The sequence below is a fragment of the Argiope bruennichi genome, chromosome 4 (genome assembly GCF_947563725.1).
Source record: "Argiope bruennichi chromosome 4, qqArgBrue1.1, whole genome shotgun sequence".
Taxonomy (NCBI): Eukaryota; Metazoa; Arthropoda; class Arachnida; order Araneae; family Araneidae; genus Argiope; species Argiope bruennichi.
In genome coordinates, this window is record NC_079154.1 from 30,416,479 (window position 1) to 30,439,235 (window position 22,757).

Here is a 22,757-nt window from a genome sequence, read left to right on the forward strand (position 1 = left end):
ATTTCTAATTTTATTAAACTTTTCATATTTTTTAGTTATTGCATTCACAGACAGACATTTTTTTTAAAATCTGTTTTTCCGAATTCAGGGAATTTTAAAAAGAAGAGATTTAACAAAATCTCAAGTCCAAATTTCTTTTTAGGGAAGATTCCTACAGGAAGACGGCCTGTTGCAATGGTTCAAATGACAAAACTTCGGGAAAATTTCTTCAGTTCTTCACTGATTATGGTCCTTAGAATCCAAAACTAGCTTTCGTCCAAAAGTTTATATTCTATAATATGTCTGTGTGTTTGTTTGCTTGCACACGCGTGTGTGTGTGTATGCGTTTGCTTGCGCGTGTGTGTATGTGTTTGCTTGCGTGTGTGTGCGTACGTATAACGCTTTGCTCACGTTATCTTATGACCAGGATAACTAGAGAAATTTTGCTTGGATTTTAACCTGCTTGTAATATGTTGTTAGAACTGTAAAAGCCTCGGACGAGTTGGTAAATGACCTATCTAGCTCAAAGGGGGCAGAAATAGTGGGGGATGAAATTTTCATTTCGCTATAACTTTCTTAATACTGAAGATCGAAAAAAAAATTAAATCGGCCAAATTAGCGCCTTTTTAATTCAAACAACTTTTGTATTTAAAGTTTTTTGATAACTGCAATATCTCAGAAGTTAGGGAGTGAAAAGCGATTTTCAAGCGATTTCAACATCAACAATTTATGTTGCCAGAGAGTAACTCAGATGTAAAGGAATCTATCTTTGCCTTCCAGCTTGCTGACGGGAATTTTATGATTAAATACGTTTTCTTTATATACTTAGAAAGTAAAGTTTCAACTGAACTATTATGAACTTATTCCGTAATAATGGTACAGTAAATTTTATACATTTCACCTTAATATAAATATTCTGAAATATATCCCGCAATCTATGCACATCTTCATATTATATTTCACGTTTTACTAAATGATGATTTATTTTTGGTCTTTTAAATATTCTAGTACACTCTCATTTGTGTTTTGAGAGTACGAAGCTTACATACCAACAAGCGGAACCAGCTGGGGAATTGTGTTTAAAATTAGAAATATACTTTCTCTTCTGTAAAACTGAAGCACCCACTTTAAACAATTCTGTCTAGAAATCCTACCTTCTAGGTACTTTAAAATTAGTTATTCCAAGTAAATCATCATTTAAGCGAGAGGCGCTTCAAAAATTCTTTACGAGAGTTTCGTTAACTGTAACACGTTGCACCTGTAAAGCCAAGCAGAAGACAGCATATTTCTGAAATATTATCGCCTGCTTCCATGAACCTAACCCACTTCACTTTTCAAAGATGAAAACTTTTCTGATTGAGGAGTGGAGGAGGTACTTTAAAATTATGCTTTATAGTCATGTGACTTCGTGGAAATAGCATTCTCATTTCATAGCCGGTTAAATCTTAATAAGAGGGAGGTTCATTTTATTTATGTATATGTTTATATTTAAATGATTGACAAAAATGACTAAAACATTTTGTTGACCTTATCGTTGTATTGAAGCTGAGCTAATTTCAAAATTGGATTAGTGTCACATGTTAATTCATGGGACATCAAGTTTTTAATATTTAAAAAAACGTTTATTAAGTTCTATTAGCCTTTATATGATTGCTAGAAATCAGGAAAGTCATATCTTAGATCAATTTTATGTATTTCGTGACCCGTGTGTGCGAAAAAGTAAAAAATTATACTTTCATTCGAAATTTCATTATCAAAATGACGATCGTAAATTCATAATGTATTCAAAATAAAATAATAAAAACATACATCGAAATTACACCTGCCCTGATTGAGCAACCAGAGGGGTTTAATACTTGTTATCGCGCAATATGGAGGAAGGAATGAGCATTAAATCGACTGTCAGAAATCAAATGACCAGCTTTCTAGTAGTCATTCAAGGATATTGAAGAACTGACAGTGTGTTTAATGTTAAGGTGGAATCCTGAAAGCATGATCGGCTACGGAAAACCCTCTAATTTCCTAGCGTATTGTGAACGGCAAAAAGTACAAAATTTCATAAACATGAACCTGTGGATTTCAATATATTGTTAATATAAGAAATCAGGGGTACTGATGAAAAGCCTTGTAATTGACAGTAATTTAAAATAAGACGATACGGTTTATTATAAATTTATTAATAATATACAATTAATGTATATTAATTAATTCAATAATTGTTAATAATAATTCACTAAAATATTGATTTAAATATTGCATCAATGATTAAAGCTTTGAAGATTTTTTAACATCCAAATTTTTAACAAAAAAATATATATATATTCTTGTCTTGAATGTACTAGTAAAAAGTTTTATATTTTGTTTTTTTATATGTAATTATTCTTTTTTAAACAAAAATATCCCTTTTAATCGAGTTTTATAACAGAAATAACAATTTACCCTATTGTAGCAATACGTTTTGCTACTTTTTATTTTGTTATATTCACCGATATATAAAATAATAAAGCACTTACAGTTCCTTAACTTTGGGTATATTCTTAACGGAACTGATTTAAAAGTTGAGCCAATGAAACACACCTAAATGCCTTTAACACCCTTCCTTTTCCCATTTACTTTTGGTAATAAAATGTAGTAAGCTTCATTGAATGCAGTTTTATCCCCTGCTTTACATTCTTTAATGCTGCTCAAGACCAAAATATCTTCCAGATGCAGACTGAGTCTCGGTGAATATTTGAAGCTTTCTGAAAGTGGAAGAGTTAAATGCCATGTAATATTACAGAAAAAGAACTGCAGTAACGACCATCATCTAAACGACGCTACTTGGAAAGAAATTCACACCTTAATGGCCTAGCAAAACAAACATTATTTGGTATTGTTTTTATCCTTGACTTAAGTTTTTGAAACTGTGAAAGTTGTCACATTTTCGCATAATACCAAACTTACCAACGTTTCTTAGCAAATCTTTTTGATAAGTTCAGGACAGGGAGCAAAGTAGACAAGAATAAGTAGAGAGTTCAGTTAGTTTATGCTACAAGATTCAAGATTTTCGTTGTTGTTGTTGTTGTTATTATATAAATTGGAAAGGAACTCCAGTGTGAAATAATGATACATGCTTAACATCTCACGATTTTTTAAAGATTTTCTTTATTTTATTTACATTAACATCATCTTTTGAAGCAACAGGAATGCCATTTTAAAACAGACGCCTAAATTTCGAATTACAATCAGATTTACGACTTTCTCCTTCAAACTTTCACATCCCATTCATTTCAATGAAAAGAGGCTTTGGTGACATAATGGTGAGGTCTCGGCCACTAGGCCGAGGCCTTATTCCACTATAATAGCATGGAGTAAGAAAGTTTGAAGCACCCTACATTTATAGGGGCAAAATATACCCTCCCCCAGCTGGTATTGCGCGGAAACTTAGAAGGAGAGTTTACTGAAGTTTCGTCTCGTCGTCTAACCATGGTTTAAAATTACGAAACCTTTCTTGCAATAGTCTTTCATTACAATTAATCTTTTTTTTATAAAAGATTAAAAATATAACTAAACAAAAGCCATCAAAAATGACGCACGATGTCACTAGGTCTTGGACCATCTCCACATTCAAGGAGGTTGTTTTATGTAATCGATTTGTAAAGCTTGAGCAAAAAGTTACTAAAACCTATATCAAAATGATTTCTCAGTACTTATCTTCCAGTAACTGCAAAGCAGCTATCCTTCACTTTGCCAAGGCATTTGAGCTAACCTGAATAACAATCGCCACGGCAGCACTGGGGCGAGAACTATGGTGAGTATTAATGGCCATCGCCAGTGCGGTACAACCACTCCGATGGAAGGATATCCCATCTTTTGAGAAGAGGTAATACAATTACAGACATTTTCCATGCCCATCAAGAAAGTGATAACCAACTCCTAAATCAGAAATTTATTTCTCTTCCCCGTATTTGACATGTCTCTCAGTGGAGTTGACATCCAGTAAAATAGAACATCTAACACTTAACCTCATGTCGAATCTCCTATTACAGGTAGAGTTAACAAACAGTGCGATCCATAATGTTATATATACAGTTTTTTATGATTGCAGTGGCTTTCTATAGTTAGAAATGATGCTGTATGTGTATATTAATTATGCTTAGCAGTTCACAGTAGTAGGAAGCAAACTCGTTAATGTGGTAGGAACATACCAACAAAAGTGTGTGTGTGTGTGTGTGTGTGTGTGTGTGTGTGTGTGTGTGTGTGTGTGTGTGTGTGTGTGTGTGTGTGTGTGTGTGTGTGTGTGTGTGTGTGTGTGTGTGTGTGTGTGTAGTAAAATATAAGCATTATTGGTTATTTTCGCGAAACCGCAAAATTAAGACTTGCTCTCTAAATTATCCTTATTTGTTCCAAAAGTTAAATTTCATAAAAAAAACCCCATTAAAATTGAGATTCGTGACTTGTAGCACTGGCATTTATAATTAATTTACGGATAAACATTTCTTTAAATACTTAAAAATTATCCTGGACAAAATCAAAGATGAAGATAACTTTATAATTAATAGTAACAAAGAAGTTTGGATTTTCTTAAAGATAACAACATTAATAAACTTCATATTTATGATTTCGAAAATTTATACAGCAATCTGCCTCATGAAAAATTAATAAATGTCTGTACTTTTATATATGAAGAATATTTAAATGAAGTTGTTATTACTAAAAATAACTGGCTAGAATGATGCAATTTTAATATTACTAGAAATTGCATTTTTAATGGATTTAATTTTTCTAAACAAGTAAAGGGCTTTCCAATGGGAACAGCTTTCTCAAGTGCTTTAGCCAATATTTTCTCACTTTACTATAAGAAAAAAATAATTAAATATAATTTAATAAATGGTTGGAGGTATATTGATGACTTATTTTTGATAAACTTAGATGATACCAATATTGTGACTAATTGCTATCCAAAATATTTAATTCTAACAGAAACAAATAAAAATCAACTTGAAGATACCTTTCTGGATTTAAAAATCGAAATTGCTAATGATAAAACAATAGTTGGTATCTACAATAAAAGGGATGAATTCAACTTTGAAGTAACGAAACTTTGTAATTACCATTCTAATCTAAACTCTGAAATTTTCAAAAATTTAATTTTCTCACAGTTTAACAGGATAAAAAGAGTTTGTAATAACAAAATTTCCTATATTGAAGCAACAAATAATCTCATTAAAAATTTAACTCAATTAGTTAAATAGTTTCTCATAAGAAATTTTTATCATAAGAGCATTGCAGTCAAAGCTGAACTTATTAGTCAATATATGTCTCCATAACATCCCAACAGGTTAAATACAAATGTTTCTATGAATTTACTAAACTGCGTCTGTTCTCGAAATATTGAAAGACAAATATAAACATGGAATGAAGCATTTTTATTCTCAAAGCAGATTTTCTTAATTACAATTTAATATTTGTAACAAGAATAATATATAAACCAAATATGTTTTCCATTAAAAGTATTTTATTTGATTAGTGAATACAGAAAGATTAAAATTATTTTTAATTAAAAATAATAGGGAATATTCTTTTATTATGTTTACGCTCAAATCAATGCTTTATTAACTTTAAATCTAAAATGAGTGCACCACTATGGAAAATATTTAGGTAAAAAAAATTCAAACTCTTATCTGAAACATCGAAGGATCTTATTGCTTCTATTTGTTTCTTCTGCCTTTATTTTGCATTCAAAATCCATTCTTAAATCTAATTCAGCAATAACTTGCTACTTAATATCCTGTTGACGCGCGAGTATAAATCCAATAAAAACAATGAAAAATATTGTAAAATATTCTTAAAATTAAGTTAATATTTATTTAAATTACAGAAACAATTGCGCTTAGTAAAATTTATACAACTGAAAACCTAAATTTTTAAATTTTAATATAGAAACTATTTTTTCTGAAAAGACATATTCCAAAGTTATCGAGGAATGTCGTTACAGATCTGATTAATTTTTATTTAAAAATTTAATAGGTATTTTGAAGAAATCTCTCTAGTCAGACTCAGTATCTAAGCAGTCCCTTAATAGCCTTAATACCTCAGCCAATAGAATATTTTCTCAATAGAGAATTTTGAGCAAATGTTACTTCACGTAATTTCAGATTCTATTCAGCCTATAAGCATTATCCTTTAAATAAATTTTCCAATGAGATATTTTTTTAAAAAAAAACTTTTTATTTTAAAGCTATAGAAGTCTGACAAAGCGTTATATATATATATATATATATATATATATAGTTTCACTATAGTACGAGGACATATTAGAGCTCCAGTAACTTGTTGTTTGTAATATTTTATACAAATCTATAATTTTCCAAGGTATCCCTATATATCAAATTTCATTTATCTATTTTATTGCGGTTTTGAATAATAGCATTTACATGCTAAAGGCTAAATATGCTGACAAACAATCCAATAGCAGATGCAATTGGTCAAAAATTTGATACAGATATCAATTCAATTCTGATCGAAAGCTTGATACAACTCATGTGATAAAAAATTTTTTATAAAAAGGCATTCATCAATCCCTTTACGTTTTTGAGTTAAGTATATGTATGTCAGTGAAAATGCAGACAAAATTTTGGTTTTCGACATTTGTCCAAATCTGGTGGCAAATAAATAATTTTAGTGAAGAAGACCATATGCAAAATGTTATTCATCTAGCTTATTTCAATTTTGAAATAACATGTTCACAAAGAGGCATAAATCAGAAAACATTTTATTTTTACCAGGTAAGGTCTAGGCATGGAATTTCAATAAAAAGTTTTCAGCTATTGTTATGATTTTTGACTATTATAATGATTTTTTTCTGTGTGTTTTGCAGTTATAAGCAGCAGGAATGAACTTTTTCGCATAGCCTCTAATACAAATGCCATCACCCATCTTCTCCATATAGAAATCGTAGTATATAGGCTAAGTTATGAACGGAAAGAGTGCACAGATTTTTATTTCCCACACTCCATGCAAGAGTGTCAACATATTTGGTGTGATGGCCATTTACCAAATTTCATCCATTTAGCTCAAAACGTTTTCGTATTACTCTACACATAAACAAAATGGCATACTACTAAAAGTGTGTTTTTTTTGTTTTTTTTTTTGGATTTGGGAACATCTGAAAAGTGGTGATACAACAAAATTTCCTGATCGAATTTCTTAACAGTTATAATATTTTATTATTACTTTTTTTTTTATTTTGTCGACGGTAAAGTGAAAAAGAATGATGTAATAAAGAACAAATAACGAACCAATAATGTTGTTACTTAACGCTAAGTTTCCTTTCTATTAAATATCAGTTTCACATTTTAAGAAGGTGACACAATAATTTCGCAAAATATTTATCAAAATATTCCTTACGAATATTTATTTTGCCATTTTTTTCCTAACGAAGTTCAGTCATCTGTAATCTTTTTCCAATTCGTATATATATATATTTCAAATTAATACTGTCATTGGTTAGCACTGCAGAAAAAAAACATGAAATTTATCTTTTCAAAATTTAAAAACTCTATAAATTTTCAAATTGAATTTCATCGAAATTTGCCCAGTAATTGCATGTCCTAAAATGCTGTTATTAAATATTAACTCTCAATCCGAAAAACGTTGCCAGATTTTTGTTAGCATAATAAATTAATTCGATACTTTTCACCAACATTTTTTTTTCTTAATTGTATTAATTACTGTGAATTAAAAACCCGTAAGTAATGAGAAAAATTTAATTAGAAAATTTAAAACAAGTGTTAGTATCAGTCGTAAAAAGTACATTTATAATTCAGGCATTCAGCTTAAAATCAACGGGAATTTTAACCCGCTACCAAACTTTCGCACTACTGTAAAAAAAAAAATTGAATATACGAATACAAATTTCTCATGCACTAAGCATGACGGATCTCCTGTGAAATCGAATTTCGACCTCAACATCTCCGAATCAGAAGCCGAGATATAACCTCTATGCGACATCGGGCTTGCCCAGAAATAAGAGAAACTTTAAAAATACTAAAAAAAAAAACCACATTCTTTTAAGGAATTTGAATAAAAATATGTGCGGCAGGACGTCGATTATCCAGCCTTTGCCAACCACTATCTCTGTTAACCGAACTTGCAGTACAGAAGCCTAGATTTTTTTTTTTTTTTTTTTTTTTTGCATTTATGAAGTATACAAAGAGAAAGTATTCGAATCATCAAAAAAAATTCAGTTTCAAGATTTTAACTAATTTCCAAGTTTCAGACTTCGCCGAGTCCGGAAAAGATATTTTTACTTTCTCTTATACATAGTACAAAAAAAAAATTTAGTAATAGTAAAAAAAAAAAAAAAAAAATCGAACTCGAGATTTTGGCGAATTTCCACACTTCATACCTCCCTCAGCTCAAAAAATTCATTCCTGGAAAATGTATATTTGTGACAAAGGTAACAGAAAGCTAGATGGATGAAATTTGGTATACGATCTTGACACAAAATTAGCAAATTTCTATCAAATTTTGAGTGAAATCTGTTTAGAGGAGGTCTGTCTGTTCAGCCATTCAAATATAAGTTAAAACTATAATTAAAAACACAAAGAGAACTAGACGGATAAAATTCGGTACACATATTTAATATCTGTAGTGTAGATATCCTCCAAATTTCACGTCATATCCGATGAGGGGGTGACCGTCAGTCTATCTGTACTTTCAGAAACATTTTTTTTAAAGCTTAGTTTAGTTATTTTAATGTCCCGCTTTTTAAAGCAACACTAGGGCTATTTTGGGATGGACCTCGTAATTAGTGAATCTCGGTCAGACGACGAGAACGACACCTGAGCTGGAACCACCCTCACCACACCACACCAGCGGGAGGACATTTGACCCTGACGGTTTAACGTGTACCAGACCCGTTTACACGCCGGTTCTTTGGTGGAATCGAGTCTCAAACCTGAAACCGTCCAGTTCCGAAGCTGAGACCTTACCACCAAGCCACCGCGGCCCATTTCAAAACATGAAAACGCGACAACTCAAAATCGCAATGACTTAAACAAATTGAATTTAGTAAAAGATTTTGTGACTACAAGTGTAGTTTTGTCTAATTTCTGCAATATGCCCAGAGAAACGCGATAAAGCACATATTCGAGTTTTGGACACTATTAACGCTTGCCTGGGATTAATCGCCAAAAAAGGCACCAAGGATCACTCGATAGATTCAGTAAAAATACTACATTCATGCAAATGGTTAATATTTCGTAACTATTGTACGCCAATGCCCTGAAGGACAATTTCCGACATGACAAGTTTATTAGAGAGTATAAGAGAAAGTGTTTGAAAAACCACTCCCGCTGGTTGGAATTATATTTGTGAATAAAATAACTCAAAAACACATTGGTATAAAGTGATGAAATCGATACCATCCAATTCGTAGGTCTCTATCAAACACTGGACGAAATCAGGTGAAGTGTTGTCACCATGTTCGTATGAGGGTGTACACCATATTTTGAAAACGCAAAGTGCAACGCAAAGTAAATGAAATTTAATATATTGTTTCATCGCAGAAAATATGTGTGTATCTATCAAATTTGTCAAACGTTGTGACTGTATGTTGGTTTATAAATTCTGATACATGTGAAAACGATATCCCAACAGCACAATGAATTAAATAAATGAAATTTTATACGTCTTTTGGACAAAATTATAGATTTGCAATGAAATTTGGTGCTATTCGATTGAAATAAAGGCGTCCAAAGTTTATAATTTTTTTTCATTGTTCAATTAAACCAAAATGCAATGTATTCTTTATATAGCTGTCTTCCTAACCCACGATAAACTTTCAAGGAATGCAGTCTTTCACAAAAAAAAAAGGAAATAAAATGCTCAAACGTCTAACATATGGAAAAGCTTAGAAGAGAACACACCCATTGGTTTGATCCTTTTTCTTTAACCCTTTAAACGGACATTTTTTTTCTAGTCATATTATGTTAAAATATTTTTAGGCTTGAAATCAGAATAAGAAAAGGGATTCATTTAGCTTATTAGATAAATTTAATTTGATTAATGAATTAATTTGGTTAATTAATAATTAAGTGACAAATCTAGACACATCATTTTGTCTGAGATAAAGAACTGAAGCATCTAAGTTTCTGTCTTTCTAAAAAAATGTGTCAGAACTGATGCCAACCTACATAATTTCATACAAAGATTGATATTTTTGTTGGGAAGCATACTTCCCATGGCCCTAGAAAGGGTTAAAGTTACCGAATTTTTAGATTCTTATATACGAAGTATGTAAATAGAAGTAATTGTAATCGTCAAAATATTCTGACTCCCTTTTTCAGATCTCAATGAATCTGTAAAACACATTTCTGAAATTACAGCTATCTGTCTATCTTTGAACACTATCACTCAAAAACGCTTTGAGCTAGAGGAGTGTAATTTGGTTTCCAGTCTTTATTCCAGATTAATAGACTTCTGTCGAGTTTGGAACGAAATTCGTTCAAACAGTAAGTTATTATGTTAACTTAAGTCCGAGACAATTTCAGTTCCAAGATTTAAGATCTAAACATGAAAGATGCATCAAAAATAAAGCCAAATCCGTCAAGGAATTGACGGTCTGTTAGTCACCGCTTTCACAAGCATGTAAAAGCGGTAACTCAAAAACGCAATGGCTTAAATATATGAAATTTAGTCATTTGATTTTGTGACTACATTTATAGAACTACATAAGATTTTGATTTTAATCAATCAGGAAAATAATATCTAAAATACATATTCGGTTTTTCTGTCATTTGTTTATTAATCGTCACTCAGCGACTAATCACCAAAGATCGCGCGTTTATAAGCTCTTTTGTAACAATTATTCGCCAGTGCAGTTCATAATAAATAAGAAAATGAGTGGAGGTTCCAGAAAATTTTGTTGAGATAATCACCACTGGTTCGTATTAAGGTGACAAATTTGGGTTTTAGCCGAATGTCTCGGTGTGAAAGTTTTTAAATGTTATTACAGTGAAGTGAATTGAAGTAACATAAAAAGTTATTTATAAAAAATAAATGTTCAGTTCCATTTTTCTTTTAAAATAGTGATAATAGCAATTTCCATGCATTTTCAAGAAATGACTCGTAAATGTATCGGAATTCTCGCCTTTGTTGAACTTTGGCTTGGGAATATTCTATCGAGAAAGCCCTCAAATAATCATTTACAAAATATAAAGAGCAACATTGAAAATAGTAACATTCGCGAATCTTTTAATTAAAACTAGTCAGTGTTTCATAAAAATGAAGTTTGATAATTAATAAAACAACTTATTAGGAAGATAATACGTGGTAATACTTACCAACTAATTTATGTAATTTGAAATAAATAATTGTTTTTTGTTGAGAATCTTGCAGAAAGAACAGAAATTATGATTTAAAACAATCTCTTTTAATAATTTTACATTATTCGAGGCGATTACGTTTATAAAGAAGAAAACAAGCACTATATATGGTGCATTCGCTTCAACAAATATTTACTCTGCTTTAAATGTTTCTGAGATGTTTGCAATAATTTTTTGAACGTTGCAAAGAAGACGGATAGAAGCAATATTATTTTTTTACAGATTTAATAGAAGCAAGGGGATATTTCATTTTCATTTTACATATTTAATTTTAGCGAAATTTAAATAATTTAGTTTATAACAACTATACAATACGGTACGTTGAAGAAAGAAATTTATTGATATAGCATCCGTAACATTGACTACAAAAACAGATTGGAAAATTCAAATGTGATTTTGTTCTTTCTTCTTGATTCTCTATGTAATTAAAAAAAATAACGATTCAAATAGTATTTGACCGTTATTCTTATGATAATTTTAAGAATTAAAATTGAAACGGATTCTTTATATATCAAGCGTTAATATATTGGCTTTTTCAGAACTATTCATTTTTAAATATAAAAATAATTTCTGTATATCCAATTTAATTTCTATATTTCTAATACAATATATATTTCTAATATAATACAGCGAAACGTTTCGGAACCAAAAACATATATACCTATCTCAATAAAAAAATGGTCATTGATTCTTTCATAAGAAGGAATGTAAATTAAATAAGAAAGAGAAAACATTTCACCAATAATTACTGCAATAGAAATTCTCTAATGTTTAGTAATCTTTAACGGAAAGTTCATTATCATTTGCCGGTGGCTTCTGTTTTTCTCACTTTTTGCTCAATGAATACCTTCCTAATATGCAGGAAGATTTTTATTTTAAATTTAGTTTAGCTTTAAATTCCATGTCTTGAAGGTGTTCTCTAAACGGATATCTTAAATAGTGAATAAGAAATTCATCTTTATAAAAGGAGCAGAAAACGAAACAAAAAATAAAAATGTAGGGAAAAAAGTGTGAAAGTTTGGTGACAATGTATCAAGAGTTTCAAAAAAATCATCAACTGAACACATTTTTAAAAATAAATTTCTATAATACTTGAAATTTTTAAGTCTTTGAATATGAAAATCAGTTATAAATATTTGTTTTTTATAAGAAAGTGATAAAAAAATTCATACTACTTATTTTATATTTAAATTTCTATACATCGAAGTTTCTATGAATCGAAATTTTTTCAGTAAGTCTTAATATTCGATATATAGAAATTCAACTGTAATTTATTAGCATATCTATTCATGTGAACGAAATAAGAATATGTATATTATAAGGATAATTATTTGTCGAATATTCTGACGCATGAATTTAATAACTTTCAGATAAAAATGGAAAAAAAATTGAAATCGATATTGATTTAATAGCTGCAGCTATTGATATTACATATATTGATTTTTATAGCCATTAACAGAAACAGATTAAGGGCTAAAATATTCAAAGTCTGGATACTTGGCTCGAATACAAAATTCTTGTGCATTTTACCATTCGTAAAAACAAATTATAAGGAACAGAAGAATATTCAATTTGCTACGTCATTAACTAGAACCAAAATCATATTTTTTGACTTACAGAATACATTATATATTGATTTAAAATTGATGATGATTTTTATGTCGTAATAATGCAATATTTTAAAAATCATAAATTTCCTACGTCGCATTACTTACGATATTTTAATTTTCAATTTACAATATTTAATTTTCATAGATTTTAAATTTGTGGCACTTAAATAATAGAACGATAATGAATTTAACTTTACAGTAATTAATTCAGTATATCAATATTATCTCAAACGTTGATTTTTATTATATATTACGAAAAATTCTTCGTCGAGTTTTTTTTAAGTTAAGATATTTTTTAACTTTTCATTTTCTTAACGTAATAAAGTATTTTAAATGGTTAATTTAAATTTAAATTTCTTGCATGAAAGTCTCAATAACTTTTATTATTCATTTCCTTTTTATAAGAATAATTCAGATAAAATAAGTCTCTAAGTTTTCATTTTGTCGACGTCGGAAAATATTATTTTGTCTCTTAAAAATGCTGACTTCTTGTATAAAAAGAAGAGGTTATCAATTTTCTCTCCTTTTTACAAGTATGCAATTCGAAACCTTAAATATTTTCGCACTTACCTACAGTGAAGACGATATTTGGCAAGAGACAGCTGGCAATGATGTGAAAATCGTCTGCTTCTGTATGACTGGCGTCAGACGAAAATTTCGAGATCTGAAATAGCGGAATCCGCGCTTTATAACCTCCGCTTGCTCCTAGTCAAGCGCGCGCTCGCTGCCTGTTACGTCCCACGAACCGAATGGCTCTCTCCGATTGGTCCTTTGAGCAACGCCAGCACTCCAATCACAGTTACTCAAAGAGTTCTATTTTCTTTTTTTAGATACGTTTTACTGCTCCTTTCACACTTCGTTTCTTTGCTTTTGCTTCAATTGGATTTGTAGAAGGTGGAAAAGCTAAGGGCAAAGAGTTTGGGGTGGAAAATATTGTTTTCAGGAGGATGGTTGGGAAATGAACGGAGATGCGTGGGAGGAGGATGCACTGCGATTGTTCCCATTCCTTTGATGTATGAAAGTTCTTTTTGTCACTAATCGCCTTAGCAATCGAAGTTTAGGTGCATTCGTTATTCGTGAATGTGTTTGCATTTGTAAAAGAAGCCTCTTGGCATGCTAAGATCAACAATAGCATTTTGAGGAAATTGGTTTGTAAGATATTAATAAACAAGAAGTTAAATATTAGCTACTGAATTATAATGGGGGTTCAAATTAGTCTTAGTGATTAAGTTTTCTTTGAAAAAGGTTATATTTTAACAACCCTTATATGAAGTATAGAATACTGAAATAGTAAAAAAATTCGAAATCTAGATTTTGATGCATCTCCGCATTTCAGGCTAGTCTAAAGGACACATTTGTGGAATTAAATTTGTCTATATATATGTGAAAAAGATAATTAAAAAATTTAATAGTGGTAAAAAACTTTCTTTGGAAAAGTTCTGTTTTAACATATCATATAAACACCCGGGGGTACCTCGAAATGAGGACGAGATGCTTCCGGCATGGTGATTGGATCTCGCCACCCTGGAGGATACATAAATAGGTGGGGGATCTGACTCCTACCATCGATGACGGGACGTACTTCCTTCGGGGAGGGTTGTACCGTGGCCGGTAATGGCCCTAAGGACTCAACCACAGTTCCCGCCAGTGTTGCTGTTGCGGCGCTCCGGTCATTCAGTTTTATGGTTTAAATCCGTTTGCCTTCCTGGCGGGTCGGAGAGTCAGATGGCTGACTTAACATATCATAAATGAACTTCTGATGAGAAAGTACTGAAATCGTTAAAAGAATCAAATCTCAACATTTCAGATCTTTCTAAGTTTGAAGACATTTTTGGGACTAAATCTGTCTATATACATATGTGAAAAATATAGCTAAAACTTGAAATATGCAATTTGGTGCGTAGTCTTTGCATCAAATGATTGATTGACATAATTGATTTCTATCAAGCCTTTTACGAAATCCTCACAAATGGAAGTCTGTCCTTGCATCTATCCATATACTTGAGAATACGATAGTTCAAAAGTATAAAAGATACATGGTTACATGGTTGAAGCTTGGTATAAAGATATATAACCGAAACTGTAAATTTGTATTACATTTTGGACCAAATATGGTAAAGCTGTGTCAATTTTTTCATCTGTATATTCGTGGATATGTGAAGTCAGTAGCTTGGAGCCCAACTATTAAGATAAGTAAAATTGGGTATGAATGTTTCTGCCAAAATTATAAATTTGTGTCAAATTTTCGATTTATTTGGAGACAAAGAAAGCTCCAAAATTCGTCACTACATGTGGATGCCGAAGGGATGAGTAATCACGCTTGAGGATTGTCGTGATTTCCGAGGATTCGTCGCATTTTCTCTACACTAGCCCCCCCCCTCCTGGTATATGCTTATGGGATACAGAGGGGAATAGTAGATAAATACAAAGAAAAAAGATGCTAGATTCTCTAAATATATGTCTGAATACATTTCGATTATTTATAATGTTAACAAAAAATGATTTGCTTGCTGATTTGCGGATACTTGCTTCCTTTGTGTAAAGACCATTCTGTATGACTGGCAAGAATCTTCTCCTAATGGTTAGTATATAATTTTCGACTGTCGAGAATCTTTTTCTGGTTGTTAGTATATGACATTCGACTGTCGAGAATCTTTTTCTGGTTGTTAGTATATGACATTCGACTGTCGAGAATCTTTTTCTGGTTGTTAGTATATGACATTCGACTGTCGAGAATCTTTTTCTGGTTGTTAGTATATGACATTCGACTGTCGAGAATCTTTTTCTGGTTGTTAGTATATGACATTCAACTGTCGAGAATCTTTTTCTGATTGTTATTATATGACATTCCTATTAAACAATACTATTCCTAAAAACAAATAGCTGACATTCCTATTAAAAAACTACTCTTAATCCGATAACTAAGTCTAAGACTAGAACAGGGATATTGTTGAAACACCATACATCGAACTTTTTCATGAACTCAAAATTTCATCAGAAAAAAAGGATGCAGGTTTTGATTCAAATATCTATATATTGAGCAAAAATTTATTTAGACATGAAGTCATAAAGAAGATATGAAATAAGTAATAATTCAATATTGATAATAAATTTTTCCATTAAATTCGAATTATTTTCATATGTAAATGAGAACAGGTAGGGTGGGGTATAACTGAAAATGCATTTTAGTATATTTACTATTTAGTAGAAAATTTTAAATTAAAAAATAAATGTGTTAATTTTTTTTTTTTTTTTTTGAAAATACATTTATTGGTAATTTAATTTTGTTTTCATTTAAGTCTGGAGAATTTTCTCTGAATAAATTTTCGTAGTAAGAAAATCATGAAAATTTGTAACATGTATTTTTCTATATCGAAATTTTCATTTATCGAATATTTTCAAATGTATCCAGGTTCAGTATTTGAATTTCAGTTATGCTTGTCTCTTTTACATTAATGGTGTTGCGTGTGCTGTATTGGGGCAGATATTTTACATTGATAAGGCTAACAGTATTTTTATGTGGATATTTTATTTTTTTAAATAATAAGAACACTCGGTGAAGAAAGAAAATATTCAGATAGTTTTCTCGCATGAAACATTTTCTCAATATGCAACATTCAATTAGAAAGAACTGTATTTGCCAAAAAATTCCATTCTCTTTACATTTTACTTCAAATTCTGCATTTTAGATCATTAATCCCCCCCAAAGTTTAGAATTACATTTGTCGGTCTGATAGTTAGTGAATAACTCAAAAATTATATGAGCTAGATAGATGACATTTGGTATATGGTACTCTCATTAAAATTGTACGGCTATATCACTTTTAGCATATCGGTCAAACCATTTACTGTCAGTTGATATGGCCAATTTTGTGTCTGTGCGAACGATAACTCGAAACGCAACAAGATAGATGGGTGAATTTTGATATAATTTTCATCCGAAGATTGCAGATCGAATTTTGGGTTAAATTCGTTAAATGGTGTAGTATGTTTGTACATGTAAAACGAAAACAAGACCTAACTCGATACCTTTATTACATTTTGGATCCATTCCGTCAAAGATAAGAGGTCTAAGATAAGAACTAGAGCCTTTTCAGAGCATGACAAGGATTAATGTAGACATTGGAATTATAAAGGGTGTCCCAAATTTAACGCAAGGTTTTAATTTGCCGCCATTCGTGCAGTAAAGTGTTGGAAGCCTTATAAAAAAACATTTGTCAGATGATAGTGTGGTGAAGTGAATAGCATATAAGCCAGTTAACAACTACGCTATAGAGCATATGCTTTTGAATCCTGGTTATGTTACTGAACTGCGATCCACAAGATCTCAGGTTCTATCCCTCGCTCATTCCAATCCGCTAAATTGGTGACCTCGGACGATGAACCTTCAACCTTCGTACAGCTGTTGTGGCGCCATCTACCCGCAAGCAAAGTCGTCAGATTCACTTGACGAAGCAAACCAAAGTCGTCAGACTCGCTTGACGCAGCAACCACTCACCCACACACACTCGCTACTCAACTGGGTACAGGCCCATTAGACAACAGCTAATAAATACATCACCACTCAATAGCCATATCGTTCGTCTCACCTCCGACTCACTGGAGGGAGAGTCTGTGGTGAATAGCATATAAGCCAGTTAACAACTACGCTACAGATCATATGCTTTTGTATCCTGGTTACGTTACTGGACTGCGATCCACAAGATCCCAGGTTCTATCCACACGCGTCACAATTCGCTAAAATAGTTAAGGGTTAGTAAAAATGGAGCTCTACGCGATAGAGCAATGCATGAATGCAAGATTTGAATTAAGTAAAAAATACAATTTTTTTCCTTTAAATTGTTATATTTTTTTAATCGTAAAGTACACAAGATAGGGTTATGTATGGAATAAGGCATAAAGTAAATGACTCCCACGGTTTTTCTGGCACATACGCACTCTTTTGTCGAAATTTTCCATGACCATTTTGCATAAATATGGCTGAATTTCTTTCATGCGGCGTTGAATTTCCTCCTTCAATGCACGCGTGCTTGTGGATTTGCTGCCATAGACTTTTGACTTCAAATAATCCCACTAAAAGAATTCCAATGGTGTTAAATCACGCGATCTAGGAGGCCAATTCTCAAATTTTTGAACTGTAGCCACCAGACTTTCACTATATTTGAAATACTGTTCAACAATGAAAGCAGGTTGTTCTACCATGTTAAGCTCTATTTTTGCTAATCCTGAACTATCAGCTGTCAAATGGTTTTTATAGGATTGTCAACACTTTACTGCACGAATGGTTGCAAATTCACATCTTGCACTGATTTCATAACACCCTTTATAAATCTGTGAATTTGCAAAGATGAGCATACTTCTCTATTCATAATTTATATCAGAAAGAGGTTTATAGTATACTTTCCCTAATCTGGACCCTATTCGTCTCTTCCTCATCTGGCTACATTTGAATCGGCAGATAATTAACGCAACCTCGAAGTTTGCTATTCACAGAGTTAAAAGCATGAAAGATTCAGAAGTATCCTATATAACGAATCAGTCTATCACCCGGAGTATCACGTTAACTAAGCTAATTATTATATATGCAATGAAGGGATTGAGTGCAGTATGAGTATACTAATTTAATTGCATTAGCTAACAAAATAAATCTTTTGGTCTGATGCCTGTAATTTTGAAACTGGTTATGACTACATTTAATAAACTGGTTTTAAAAATGGAAAAAAGTTTTTCTCTGTCATGTGTACTTTTGAATTGTGAAATATATATTTCATATATATTTCAGGGAATATAAATTATGAAATTACTATACAACTTGCTTGGTAATAGTTAAGTTATTTTTTTATGTTGAAATCTGTCCTACTTTTTCCCTCCTCCTTCTGCTCGCATGAAACGGACCGCGGTCGCCTGGTGGTAAGGTTTCGGTTTCGGAACCGAAGAGTTTGAGGTTCGAGACCCAATTCCACTGCAGAGCTGTTCTGTAAGCGGGTCTGGTTCGCGTTAAACCGTCCGGGCCAAACGTCCTCCCGCTGCTGTGGTGTGGAGAGGGGAGTGCTAGATCAGGTGACGTCCTCGTCATCTGCTTGAGGTTCAAAACTACGAGTTCGTCCCAAAATAGCCCTGGTATTGCTTTAAAAATGGGACGTTAATATAACTAAACTAAAAAAATCTAAGATGTTTCTGAAAGTACCAATCGATGGACGGTCCCCCTCTCATCAGATATGACGCGAAAATTGGCAGATATCTGCATTATAGATATTAAATCGGTGTACCGAATTTTATCCGTCTAGCTCTCTTTGTGTTTTTAATAATAGTGTTAACTTATATTGAACGGCCGGGCAGACAGACCTCCTCTGAACAGAATTTGGCGAGTGTTGTTGCCCTTCAGGTGTCATCCTCGTCATCTAACTGCTGTTCAAAATAACGAGGTCCGTCCCAAAATAGTGCTACTGATGCTTTAAAACGGGAGGTTAATGTAACGACACTAAAAGCAAGAAAGCGGTCTTAGATTTTGTCAAGTTGTTAGACGAATACTGATAAATATATGTTTCTCTGAATATTTCCCAATCCATTAATGACTAATTATGGACAACTCGAAGCGGTTTTGAAGCCTGAATTCAACAAATTATGCATCAATAAACACTGATTGCTCAATCGAAAGAAGAATATGATATCATAACTTGGGTCATTGAAAAGTTTCGGTTTCAGGATCACCTAAGGGTAAATTATCTGTACATGAAATTATTAATTGCTCCATGATCAGATGAAATGTCCTAGCTTTTTGTAACCACGAAATAACAAAACAACCAAATGAATAAGAAAATAATGGCGAATGAGAGAGAATACAGCTGTTATAGAAAGAAAGATAATCCTTGAGACATTAGTCCTGCTTCCACTACCTAGTTTTACGAATCTCTAATGCTGTTTCCCTGCTTTGTGAATTTTATGGTAGGAAAGAGAGCTTTACAGAGATTCCTAATGGAAGTCAAGCCACTGACCAGCGACAACGAAGACGAAATTTCTACTATTGAGGAAAGCTTGAAAGGAGACAAATTCTGTTTATCTGCGCAGGATATGTGATGAATAAGAAATTATAGTTGCTACATCGAGGAAGATTACCTGCAATTAGAAAGAAAATCACTCAGATATTTGTATCTTTTTATGAGTATTGTCAGGTTATATAATTCTATTAGAAAGTTTCTTGCGCACAGAAAACAGAACAGACTTAAGACTATTAAAATAAGACATTTTGTTGTTTCTGTTGCTCCTTATGGCACTTGCCATGGACAAGGCAGCTGTTACGAAGACAGCGATTTAAGCCGGTGTGGAAGCGTCTCTTGTATTTATAGTAGCGCCAACTAGGGCCAAGAGTACGACTTTGCTATTCACGCATCACTCATTCGCTTGCACAACCCCTTTTTACAGAAGGGCACATTCACACACCTCACAGATAGAACAATAGAAGAAAACCATGCCCAAACCGGGACTCGAACCCAAGAAGCCCAGATTACTGGGAAGACGCGCCACCCCTATGCCAGGACGCCGGATAAGAAAGATTTTTTAATGTTTATCCCTATTTGTTATTTGAAACTGATTTGTTGAAGGAGGCATGTACATTAAGTTTTGAGTAAGAGATTTAATTGAAATTCAATATCGCCAATATCCACAGCGAACCTACTGGCAGCTAAAGACGGTTTCCCAATAATAAGTCTGGACACATTCATAGAAAAATTCAGCTCCATGCATAAAATTCAGATAAACTTTGTATTTTAAAAATCAGAAATATAAAACATTGATTACAAACATAAAATTCCATTTTTACTGGATGAAAATTAAATTTTTTCATTTATAACGACAAACGTAAACATATCGTACCATCATCAAAGAAGAGAGCATACACTCGAAGTAAATTTAAACACTAAATCACACAATCGAAAATACATAGATTTAAAATGGTGTGATGTATTTTGTAAACAATCTTTAACGTTGTTCTATGAATAGGACTTATTAAAAGAGGATTTCATTGCCTTGTTATTCCATCTCTCCAAAAGACGTAGTGGGTGAAATATTTTCAGTGGAATTTTTACCATATTTCTCTCCCTTTTACACTTCTACTTGTTGCAACGGTTAATTCTTTTCAAATTATTTGAATGAAATTGTTAATGCTATTTTCGATATAAATAACTGTGAGATGTTCGAGAAATATGTAGTAAATATTTTAATCTTCATTTTACAGCATGACTTCTACAGGAAAATATATCTAAAGAAGGTTTACTGAGGACTTTTAAATTTTTAAAAATTGTATTTTATTAGGGTATATGTTATATGCGAGGGTGATACGAAAACCTTTGTTGTTTAGTAGATTTTTAGAATTGTTCTATGAACTGAAATTTTTTATATAATTTTAATTAAAAATTTTTTGAATAACTACTATTTATGAAATATATGGGATGATCAAATATAAATTAGAATTTTAAAAATATCTTTTCTAAAAATTTATACTTATCAAAATTATACTAATATTATTTTTCAACATATATTTTTTCATCATATACAAATCTCTTTTCCTTTAGCTTTTTTTCTTTTCCTGAATGAGAAATTACGTCAAACATGTATGAATTCAATTACGAGCACATTTCAACCATTTCATTTGATGAAACTCTTACTGTTCTTAATACTTATTTTAGAGAACCAAATAAATGATAATTTGATGGTGCTAAATCTGGATTGTGGGGGGGGAAAGTTCGAGTGTGTTTAAGAATAAATGTTATTAATTTTGCTTGAGTTGAACCATTAGTATAAGGTAATATATTGTCTTAAAGAACGACAAAAGTGTAAACCGGAATGACAAGTCTTTTGGATCAATGTTTGCTTTAATATTCTCCACATTAGTATTCTAGATCAATGGCTTGTTCTTCTACTAATATACTACATAAATAGCCCGTTATAAAAATGTCACATCAGAATATCTAATGAATTTCACTCCAATTACATTTGTTCTTGGAAAACGATTATGAATCGAATTTTCAGTTTATTTCTTCCACGTTCATTTTTAAGCCTTTAAACCTTTTCTAATTTAGACATTTCTATTTTCATAATTTAGACATTGATAAAGTATCATTTCCAAATGAAGCTTTCAATCTGTGCGAATTTTTGACAGGTTTAAGGCGTTAGTTCGTTAAAAATTTGCTATTATTGATATAAAAAACTATGCGATGTTCAAAAAATATGTTGTATATTTTTAATCTGCATTTTGGAATAAGACTTCTACGGTTAAATATATTGAAGGAAGTTTAACTGAGGATTTTTAAATTTTAAAAAATGCCTTTTATAAAGGTGGATATTATATATGAGGGTGATACAAAATTCTTTGTAGTTTTATTAGTTTTTAGGGATGTTTTTTTAAATGATTTTTAATTTTCTTATAATTTTAAGCTATTCTGAATAATCTCTATTCTCTAGAAATATACAAGGGATCACATATAAATTAGAATTTTTAAATATCTTTTCAACAATTTTACTTAACAGGATGAAATAATGTTATTTTTTAATATTTTTTTAACATATAAATATTTTTTTTCTCTTGGAGTTTTTTTGCTAATTCCTGAATGAAAAAAATGAATTAAACATGTATGAAACCATTTACGTACACATCCTACCTCTTCATTCAATGAAAATATTTCTCTTTTAACACTTCTTTTAGAACACCAAATAAATGATAGTCTGGAGGAGCTAAATCGGGATTACAGTAAAAATGTTAGCGTGTTTTTAAAAAAATATATATCTTTTTTTTTCTTGTGAC

General features: G+C 31.5%; 1 protein-coding gene across 1 annotated transcript in view; it reads right to left on the minus strand.

Annotated features, from left to right (window-relative positions):
• Nucleotides 1–13,644, minus strand: part of LOC129966157 (S-antigen protein-like) — a 126,439-nt gene extending 112,795 nt beyond the window's left edge. Inside the window, exon 1 of the mRNA XM_056080551.1 lies at nt 13,529–13,644. The gene's annotated coding sequence lies outside the window, so the exon portion shown is untranslated. The remainder of the gene's footprint in view (nt 1–13,528) is intronic.
• Nucleotides 13,645–22,757: the final 9,113 nt, after the last annotated feature.